Genomic DNA, 11,181 nt, shown 5'->3' with positions numbered 1-11,181 from the left:
TCCAACATATGTCTGATTGATCATACTAGACCCTAAAGTTCTCCACATTCAATCTCTAAAGGTGTGCATCTAGTACAAAACATAACTATGATCCAAGCAAGTCCACTATCATGGTTATCATCCAGTATAAAGCAAGCTTTCACTGCATCACTATAGATCAAAAAATTAGAATTTACTTATCCATCAATTTTTTTTCAACATCACAATCAACTAAGTAAATCCAAATTTTTCCAAGGTTATTAAAGATCTATTTATCCATCAATATAATATCACTTCATAAGTACTACTCTCCTCCCACTACTGCATCTAAAGGAGCACAAAATGGTCATCTATTCTAATTAATCCAAATCATCGTCCCATGATAATCTTGTACTTGTAACATTCTTGGGGAGGGCTAGCGAAATCATCAAAGTCTACCAACTACGATCCACTTGTATCATCTCTATGCTCATATCCATATGGAGCACATACAAGCTACTAAGCTTAGGCCAAAATATCACAAATCCAACTACTCCAGTTATATCCAACCTATAATCCAAATAGTAATATCCAAGATCATTCAATAGTCCAACAACACCGCATGCATGCTAATCACACTATACCTATATAAATCCAATACATCTCAGGTTGATCATGCTACACCCCAAAGTTCTCTAGTTTCAAACTGTCAAAATATCACAAATTCAAGTGCCCTATCTCAAGTTTAACTCCGACCTAGAATCCAAGCACATATATCATTGAACATTTGAATCTAACACAAACAACATTTCTATTACTCCAATATCTTTGTTTTCTTCCTACTAGTTCAATCCAAGATAATGTAATAGTCCATCAATTTTCACAATCATGCGGATCATATTACACGTAAATAAAATATATCTCCAATTGATCATACTACACACTAAAGTTCTCCAGTTTCAATCTCAAACACTAAAGTTCTCCAATTTCAATCTCCAACGCTGTGAATCTAGTAGTAATCATAACTATGATCCAACCATCTTCCCACCTTCCCCAATCGTCATCCCCGCAACGCTTGGCTTCAAGTACAATGAATAACGGCAATGACAGTTCGGTCCCACCAATGTTTTCATCCCTTCCATCGTACCTCAGGTGCAATCCGCTCCCTGCCAGTCCGACCGGCATCCTTTGCCTGGCTTCGGGTTGCTATGTGCGATGCCTCAATCCCACATCTCGTGTTTCCCAGCTGGGCGCCGCCATAGCCACACAGGCAGTCGGCACCGCAATGGCTAACCCACGAGACACAGCCCGAGAGCACGACGTTACCTACCGCCAAGACCAAGGACGCACGGCGGGAGAACGTGTGATGCCAGATCAAGTCATTGGCACGGAACTCGCAAACAAGGGAAGGACACCAAGCCGAATTGGCGAGAATGAACAATGCACATGAGGTGTGGGAGAGGGTGAAAATCCTGTCAGCCGCACCGGCTTTGCGCCAAGCCATGCGGCAACGTCGATCTTAAGGAGATCGAGTAAAGCTTCTCATGTGCTTTCTCATCGGTCCTCTCCAACTACCTCAGCCTCCACTGGATTACTATAGATCCAAACATTAGAAGTTATTTACCCATCAGATTTGTTTTCAAGATCACAATCATCTAAGTAAATCCAAATTATTCCAACGTTGTTAAAGATGTACTTATCCACCAATATAATATCACGTCATAACTACTAACCTCCTTCTCCTACTGCATCTAAAGGAGCACAAACACATAATAAAAACAAGATCAGCTGCACCAACAAGGCTCATACGACTGAAATTATCATCTATTCTAATTAATCCAAATCATCCTCCCATGATGATCTTGTACTCGTAACATTCTTGGGGAGGGCTAGCAAATCATCAAAGTCTACAAACTACGATCCGATTGTATCATCTCCATGCTCATATCCATATGGGGCGCATACAAGCTACTAAGCTTAGGTCAAAATATCACAAATCTAGGTGCACAAGTTATCTCCAACCTAGAATCCAACTAGTAATATCCAAGATCATCCAATAGTCCACCAATACCAAATTCATGCTAATCATACTATAGCTATATAAATCCAATACATCTCCGGTTGATCATGCTACACCCTAAAGTTCTCCAGTTTCAAACACATGCCAAAATATCACAAATCCTAGTGCCCAATCTCAAGTTTAACTCCGACCTAGAATCCAAGCAACTCCGACCTAGCATTCAAGAAGATACATCATTTGAACCTAACACAAGCAACATTTCTATTACTCCAATATCTTTGTTTTCTTCCATCAATTTTCACAATCATATTGATCATATTATAATCATATAAATCCAATATATCCAATTGATCATATTCATATTACACCCTAAAGTTCTTTAGTTTCAATCTCTAAAGGTGTGCATCTAGTACAAATCATAACTATGATCCAACGAAGCCCACTATCATGGTTATCTAAGTCCAGTATAAAGTGAGCTTCCAATGGATGACTATAGATCCAAAAACTTAGAAGTTATTTATCCACCAGATTTTCTTCAAGATCACAATCATGCAAGTAAATCCATACTTCATAAGTCCTACCCTAAAGTTCTCCAGTTTCAAGGTTATTAAAGACCTATTTATCCACCAATATAGTATCACTTCATAAGTCCTACCGTCCTACTACCGCATCTAAAGGAGCACAAAAACATAATAAAAGCAACATCAGCTGCTCCAACAGGGCTCATATCACTGAAGTTGTCATCTATTCTAATTAATCCAAATCATCCTCCCATGATGATCTTGGGAGGGTTAGCAAAATCATCATGGTCTACCAACTACGATTGTATCATCTGCATGCTCATAGCCATATGGCGCACATACAAGCTACTAAGCTTAGGTCAAAATATCACAAATCCAACTGATCAAGTTATCTCTAACCTAGAATCCAACTAGTAATATCCAAGATGATCCAATAGTCCACAAATACCGCATTCATGCTAATCATACTATCCTATATAAATTCATATATCTCAGATTCATCATGGTACACCCTAAAGTTCCCAGTTTCAAGCTCATGTCAAATATCACAAATCAAAGTGCCCAATCTCAAGTTTAACTTCGTCTGGAATCCAAGCAAATGTATCATTGAACTACAAACAATATTTATTACCAATATTCTTGACTTAACTCTTGTCTAATTTAGGAACGGCACACGTGTCTCTGCTTGGTGTTGGCCCTCGACGTTGTGACTCACGCAGCCACTGAAGCTTGCCAGTCTATGCCTTCCCTCCGCTACCACATCCGCCATTCTCTTTGACTCTCTTACCTTGTCTACCGACTCTTTGTGGCGACATCGTCTCCAATATTCTTGACTTTAACTCTTGTCCTAATTTAGGAACGGCACACGGGTGCTCTGCTTGGTGTTGGCCCTCGACGTTGTGACTCACACAGCCACTGAAGCTTGCCAGGCTATGCCTTCCCTCCGCTAGCACATCCGCCACTCTCTTCGACTCTCTTACCTTGTCTACCGACTCTTTATGGCGATATCGTCTCAGTCACATGTGTGGCTCTAGTCTCTCATCCTTAGAACGATGTGGTATTCTAGGATCTGTCTCGCAATGTAACTTTAGATGGTCAAGTTTGTCTGCTAGGTAAACACGTTTAGTTACCGTATCCTCATAGCGAGATTGTGTCTCGGCGTACTTTCAATCTTGTTCACTCTAATATTTGGGACCCGGCTCTCTTCGCCTCGAAAGGAGGCCATCGCCACTATATTATCTTTACAATTATTTCTCTCGACACAAGTCAATATATTTTATGCCTTCTTGTAGTGAGGTCTATCTATCTATAAGAAGTTTGTCGCCTTGGTTCATACCTAGTTTTTCACTACTATCCATGTCTTTCGTGCAGATTCTGCTTGTGTGTATCTCTCTCATTTGTTGCGCAAATTCCTTGTTGAGCAAAGCACACTTGCTCAGTTCTCTTGTCCTGGTGCTCATGCTTAAAATAGGGTTGTTGAGCGCAAGCATCGTCACCTTCGTGAGGCGGCTAGCGCGTTGATGACCATAGCCACCTATCTCATCAACATTCATCTTTCCTCAGCTCTACAGGGCGACATTCCTCTCGAGTGTCTTTGTGAGCATTCTCTCCTAACTACTCAACACTTCATTTGTTTGGTTGTGTTTGCTACGTTCTTCATGCACCAAACTATTTGATCAGTCTATTGAATGTGTCTTCTTAAATTGCAGTGATAAGCACAAGGGCTACCGGTGTTGGGATCTTGTTAGTCGTCAGATGGGTGTTCCTTGATATGTGACTTCTGATTGAGTCTCGTCCTTTCTATCCAAGACCATCCTCTCCTTCGGCCTCCCCCATTGACGATATTTCTTCCGTCAATTTTCCTGATACACTTATCACTCATTTATTGCCCTCGCCCACCTATCCCAGTTTATCCTCACGTACTACTGTTATAGACCCCACACGTCGCCACATGCGGCTTCCCCACCTTGTTCATTACCTAAGGCTACCTCACCTCGCTCATCCATGAGGTTTCCCCGATGATTCCCCCTTATCATCTTCACTACACTTGTGGTCCACGTGTTGTGGATCCTTCTAATGAGCCATCTCCCTGGACTACAATGGCCTTTCCTGTTGGCAACGCACCACGTAAAGCTCGGCCTACTTATGGCTTCCGAGCTCGCTCGCTTCTACCTATTGGCCCTATGGTTATTGGTTATTCTAACTTCGCTTTTCTCAAGACGACTTCTTAGTATGACGCATTTGTTCATCATGAATAGCAGCATGCGATTGTAGACGAGATTGTTGCTCTTGCGCAATAGGCATGTGGGATATCATTTCTCTTCCTGTTGCATGAGGTCTACATATACCCACCACCTGGGTATTCTCTTCCTGATGGCATGGTTTGTCGTCTTCATCGCTCTTTTATGGCCTTAAGCAAACCCCTCGTGCCCACTTTGAGCATTTTGTCTCAGTGGTGATTGCGGCAAGTTTTCGGCGAGTGCTCATGATCCTACACTTCTTGTCCACCTTTCAATTCGTGGTCAAATTCTCCTTCTATATGTCGATCATCACTGCGATGACTCTAAGTACATTGCCTTTGTGAAGGCTCATCATAGTGGGTTTCTTATGTCTGATCTTGGTCCTCTTCACTACTTCCTAGGGATTGAGGTGTCTTCTACCTCTAATCGCTTCTTTATCAAGCTCATCATCACCTGCGGCTTTCCCGCCTCGTTCATTCCTAAGACTACCTCACCTGGCTTGTCCCCAGTGATTCCCCCTCATCCTCTTCTTTACTACATTGGTCGTTTGCGTGTTGTGAATTCTTCTGATGAGCTTGGGAGGGGACACTGCCACCATGGCTGCTAGCATTCCCTCTCTCAGATCATGAAGTGTATGGGAGTGAGACTAAGAGAAATACGAGAAAGGAGACAATTACTAGCGTATTAGGGGAATGAGGTCCAAATAAAACTGTTGAGATGCCCACTACCAAAATGGTTGGTGTCTCCAAGGTGGGCCACACTTTTGATGCAAACAAGACCGCGTGGGATATAGTCATACTCTATCAAGCTCAAATAATGCATCATCTACTACCAGACATGATGGGCACATCGATCCATGTAGTGATTTTCATGACGGCAACAGTTGCCCGAGCTTGCCATCAAACATGCTCGCCGAAGATGTGGACGATGTATAGGGACGGTCAGATTAAGCCTTTTAGCAAGCATGTGGTGGCAGTAGTGTGGATGCTCCACAAAGTTGCAGCTTGCCGGGTTTGACCACATGCCAAAGATGCAGCTAGCCTTCAGCCTACATCGGTTTACAATGGTACGCCTCCTCTTACTACTTCATATGGAAAATTGCAGTATTGAGTTGATTTCTCTTGCCCAAGCAATTGCAGTTTGTATTGAAAGTACGCTTCTCTGGCCCCACACAAATAGTTTAGTTTCTTTTAGGACTAATAAAGAAAATAGCTTCAGAGTTCACTACGTTCATAATAATCATGCAGATATTTGGTGAGCAGATATGTAGAAGTACGACTACTCGAAATTGGTGAGGTTCGTGTGCAAAATCCTAAAGGTCGTGCTACATCTACTTCAAATAAGTTTTACTTAATTAATACACTGTAAATTTTTTAGAAAATAATTAGCACATTGCAATTATGTTTAAACACAGTAATATGATGGGATGCACTGAAGCCAGGAAAAACTAACAAATTGATGTTTGAAGATAGAAGACCCACTTGCCTTGATTTCATCTGGACCAGAGGAAGGTTAGCTTTAGTACCATGCATTTTCCACACAAACAATTGCCTACTCAAAGTGGTTCCCTCGATGTCCATTAGGTTGAACGCTGGATGGGATACACAATATGCTTCTGTGAGTTCGGTAAAAAACATCCTGCATAACAGCCAACACCAGTTATATTGCAAAAATACTGAATTTGTATTTCCTTTTAACAAAAATCTCAACCGTAAAAGAACTTCCATCAGGTTTGGAGGAATATTATCTGAAGTGCTATGTAAGTGATAGTGCTATGTAAGTGATACCATATTGGTAATTAACTTAATATGGATCATGCGTTATTTCGAGATTCAAGCAATAGTACACTTTATTTCTGTATTCTCTTGCATAACTGTGATTATGAAACTAATATGATATTCTTCTGACATTTTTTGCATGTTTACGTACTGCTTTGTTTATATCACTTCTCGAATTTATATATAGTAACAACTTTATAGAAATATAATGTGGGTGCATAACCATAATTTTTTAGATCAATCAAGCCAGTAAAGTGTGTAAGTTTATCAGATATACTTATTCTAGAAACATTCATATCTGCTTGCCATCAGAATATTTACCTCTATGTTCGCGCTACAATCTGATTTAACTTTTTGCAGGTTAAGTCAAACCTAGAGCCCTGCTACAAAATCAGATTTTTCTAAAATATTGCTACCATGGCAACTTTAGTTTAATTCAAAAATAAAGATATAACTACTGTTGATCATTGTGTTTCTTCTTCGCAACTTTACCCTTCTTAGTTTACTCAACGAAACTATATATAAACTTATTTTTCTCGGTTACTCGGGGATCATAAAAATGGCATGCACCCATATTGCATTGCAGTCTTAAGTTAAGTTTTTTTAAGTGAAAATCAGTAGGGAAGGCCACTACTGAGCCAATTTCAGATTTTAATGGATACTGTACAGATGGTATGGTGAAAGTTCCAGATAATTCAAGTTAGCCAATTTGATACTCACTCTTTGTGCTCTAATTAACTAGATGAGACAAAGTTAAGTCTATACGGCACATGACAGTACTAAGTTTTCTTAATATCTAAGACAAATATGTTGATCACTTTGTAGTTAATTGATAATTTTAGTTGATGTATAAAAGAAAAATAAGTGCTCACACTATACTTGATTGTCGAGACATAATCTTGATGGTAGCTCATCTTCGAGTCTTAGTACTCAATCTTACACCAGTTTCCTTTGTTGTTGTTACCCTTGCAGATTTCGTATGGAGGTCAAAATCCTGCATGGAGCTACCATTTTTTCAGTTCACGAACCTGCACTTCTGGATTACATATATAACAAAGGAAATATGCAGCTGATCTAATTATCTATACTTCCATTTCTTATAACAGGTGCGCTTATGAAAAGTTTGCCACAACCCTTTTCTAAGACAAAAACGTGATATTCTTCTTTTCCTCACAACGTTGAGCAATAATAACCACCATAAGAGTATGCTAATAAGGCATATTCCCTTACTGATAATCCAAGAGTTAATGTTCTGTTCTTAACTGACGAGAAAGAACAGAAAACCAAATTTAGGATGCCTCTGTTTTGTCGGCTTCTATACAGAGACTTAGTGCATATGAACACGATTACAGGCCTTCTACTATGCAGTGACCTATACTTATGGTTCTCTTTCCCTCAAAGGTTATTTCTACTGTTACAAGACCATAGTGTGTATGAAACTATTTATCAAGCTTCAGTCATCCCATAGGCTTTGAGGTAAGTTTATAATGCTATTTGTTTGTTCTCAGGTATATAATCTTAGTTTTTGGAGAAACACCCATAATCCAAATCAGAACCGTTGTGAGCTAGCTAGATTGTGTTGTGCAAATGAAGGGAGCTATATCGAGAGGGATTATCTAGATGGGGATTATAGTTCACATAGAAATCTGAGATTATTTGCCACTAGAAATGAACACCGGCCCTCAAAACATCAGCACTGTGCATGTCTTTCCACAAAATTAGAACTCAATTTTTTTAGGATCATATAAAAGAACGGTGGAGCTTCTTAAGCAGGGAGCAACGCAATCAAACAGTAGAATATCTGGTAGGTAAGAAGATGAGTTGTTCCTTAGGTAGTGTATAAAAAATACTCCCTCCGTCCCAAAATAAGTGTCTCAACTTTGTACTAGAGTAACTTTGTACTAACTCTAGTACAAAGTTGTACTAAGCTTGGGACACTTATTTTGGGACAGAGGGAGTAACTGACAGAAACCATGACTTTGTTAATAAGGCAACCATGTTAAGTAAATAAAAAACCCTCTTTCATCTAGTAGGCAGGAAGATAGGTTGTACTATGTAATTTACAGAAATGGTCAAGCATTTCCATACCTGGTGATTTCATGAAAGCGTAGCTTTCAGATTAAACACCTTATAACCACAGTTCCAAATGAGAAAAATTGTGTCGCAATTCAGGTGCATTGATTTTTAATATTGGAGCTGAGACCTGTCATGAGGGCATAATCTATTCATTAAACAAATAACATTTTCCTTGTTTTGCTCAGTACAATTTCATTCTCACAGCTGAGACCTATTTTGAACAGAGTTAGGCATCATCAATTCCATTAATCAGAAGACCTTTTTCCCTATTCTGCCCAATACAATTTCATGATCACAGCTGAGACCTATTTTGAACAGAGTTAAGGCATCAACTATTCCATTAATCAAATGACCTTTCCCTATTCTGCCCAATACAATTTCATGATCACAGCTGAGACCTATCTTGAACAGAGTTAAGGCATCATCTATTCCATTAATCAAATGACCTTTCCCTATTCTGCCCAATACAACTTCATGATCACAACTGCATATACTAGCAAATTTTATCAACAACAGAAAATTTCTGGAGATTAGAGCAATTATGCAACAAGAAAAGCAATGGAAATATTAATGATTGAAAAATAAACAAAGCATGATCAAAAGAGACGTCACACTTACAGCGATTGCTTCTGCAGCTAACATCTTCTGTGACAATCATCAAAGCACCGGAATGCACTTGATCATAGTGCGATCGATGTGAACTTGAGATCCTTGATAGTTGATACAAATGCTCAAAGATTGCCCCTTTAAACCCAAACCCAAGTACATATCCCCAATCCATGCGGCTGTAGATAACATGTGGAAATTATAAGGAAAACACTGGAAAGCGTAGCCATAGGCTGGCAGGGAATGACTGACTGAACATGTGACTTTTGCAGTCATCCCAAGCGCATTCAGGTGTGCATGCTACTGAGTTGCGCAGTTTACCCAGTAAATTAACCAACCACACACAATTGATCACCGAGCAACAGATCGGTAGAAGATCGGCTAGCTGCTGCATAAACGGTGAACCACACAACTGCTGCATTGCCATTTAATTACCAAATGGCGGAGCAGAGTAGATCTATAGCAGCAACAGTCTGGATTCTGAAATTCTATAGCCACTTCCACGGCTGCTCATCTTATTAACCGTTCCTACCATGTGAATTCGCTTGTCTTAACAACGCAATGCAATGTATGGGTCGTTCATGGCAGCATGTATGGTTGTTTCTGATTCCTGAGGGGGGATGTGTGGTTTGTTTAGTACCTTTCTTGCGGACGCAGTAGTTGTGGTCGAGGAGCAGGCATCAAGGTCGTTGCAGGCCTCCTCCCCACCGCTGCCACCATCCATGGACGCTCAGATCAGAAACAAATGACAATTTTACAATCAATGGATTCCCGACAGAGGGTTGAAGGGCACGAACCGTCGTAGTTGAGGGTCGCGCACGCGGAGGCGGCAGCGGGGACGTGGCCGCGGAAGCGCCGACAAAGAAGAGATCTGCGGCCTCGGGGCACCACCGTCCTGGGCATGGTGCGAGGGGACGGGTGGCGCCGTCCTGCTCCATCCCCGCGAGCTGAGGCGAGCAAGAACTGGGCGAGGCGGCGGAGATGCTCCATCTCCGTGGCGTCTAGGGTTCGTGGGCTGAGGCGAGCAAGATGGGTGTACGCGTGCGTGAGTGCGGGGAGGGACGGCGGACGAAGAAACGGGAAACACTCATCAATCGGCCGACGGCGGAAGCGACGGGATGCGAGACGGTGATGGGAGGAGAAGGCGGCGGCGGATTGTGTTGAAGACGGAGACGGACGACGACTGCTTGGTGTGGGAGACGGACGATTGCGTGGGCTACTGGGCTGGGTTTTCCTTTCCTGTGTTGAAGAACAACTTTGGTAAGTGGAGGCCACGCACCAACGGTCAGAAAAAATAAATACTACAGCGCCTTACTGTAGCTTCTGCCTTCTCAAAAAAATACGGTAGCTTGTGATTCCAAAATCTCTGAACGAAGTTTGAAAAAAGAAGGAACCTTATTTCTAAAACCATGAACAAAAATTTGAAATGCTGATCTTTTTAAATAATTGAATATTGATTGAAATATTTGAACATGTTTCGAATTTTTGTACACTTTTGAAAAACATGAACAAAATATTTGAAATTATGAACATTGTGTTTTAGAACACGGACAAAATTTTCGAATTTAGAATTGTTCTCAATACGCAAACAACTTTTGAATTTATGAAACAACAAAAAGGATGAAAAAGAAACATAAAACACAAAAACATAAAAATGAAAAGCCAAAAAAGGAAACCGGAAAAACAAGTAAATAGAACAAAAAAGGAATCAAAAAACCAGTCAGGAACTGGGAACCATCTAGAACGTTCCTAAAACCGGAACAAAACGCCTCTGTGTACCACTATAAATTGCGCTCGCTGTCATGAACCTCCTATGCGATGCCCCGACTATTTGACGCGAAATGCATCAAATAGTGAATTCCTAGGAGGCGGACGAACGTAAAAAAAACATTATACAGACAAACAAATTGGAGAAACAAACTTCCTTTTATATCTCTACTACAATTTATATCTATATCATTGTTATATAATTTCCTCTTCCT

General features: G+C 40.7%; 1 long non-coding RNA gene across 2 annotated transcripts; it reads right to left on the bottom strand.

The window, feature by feature from the left end:
* Nucleotides 1-4,614: 4,614 nt before the first annotated feature.
* Nucleotides 4,615-10,371, bottom strand: LOC123154340 (uncharacterized). 2 transcript variants are annotated; one of them, XR_006476782.1, is made up of 6 exons: nt 9,997-10,371; nt 9,840-9,909; nt 9,212-9,378; nt 8,606-8,720; nt 7,390-7,511; nt 4,615-6,377 (listed from the first exon to the last, which is right to left on the bottom strand). It is a non-coding gene; the product is annotated as an uncharacterized lncRNA (long non-coding RNA). The 2 variants fall into 2 exon arrangements; XR_006476783.1 differs by having other exon boundaries at nt 4,616-6,330.
* Between the last annotated feature and the right edge of the window lie 810 nt (nt 10,372-11,181).

This window comes from Triticum aestivum, chromosome 7A (assembly GCF_018294505.1).
Source record: "Triticum aestivum cultivar Chinese Spring chromosome 7A, IWGSC CS RefSeq v2.1, whole genome shotgun sequence".
Classification (NCBI taxonomy): domain Eukaryota; kingdom Viridiplantae; phylum Streptophyta; class Magnoliopsida; order Poales; family Poaceae; genus Triticum; species Triticum aestivum.
This window is presented reverse-complemented; position numbering and strand designations above follow the sequence as displayed.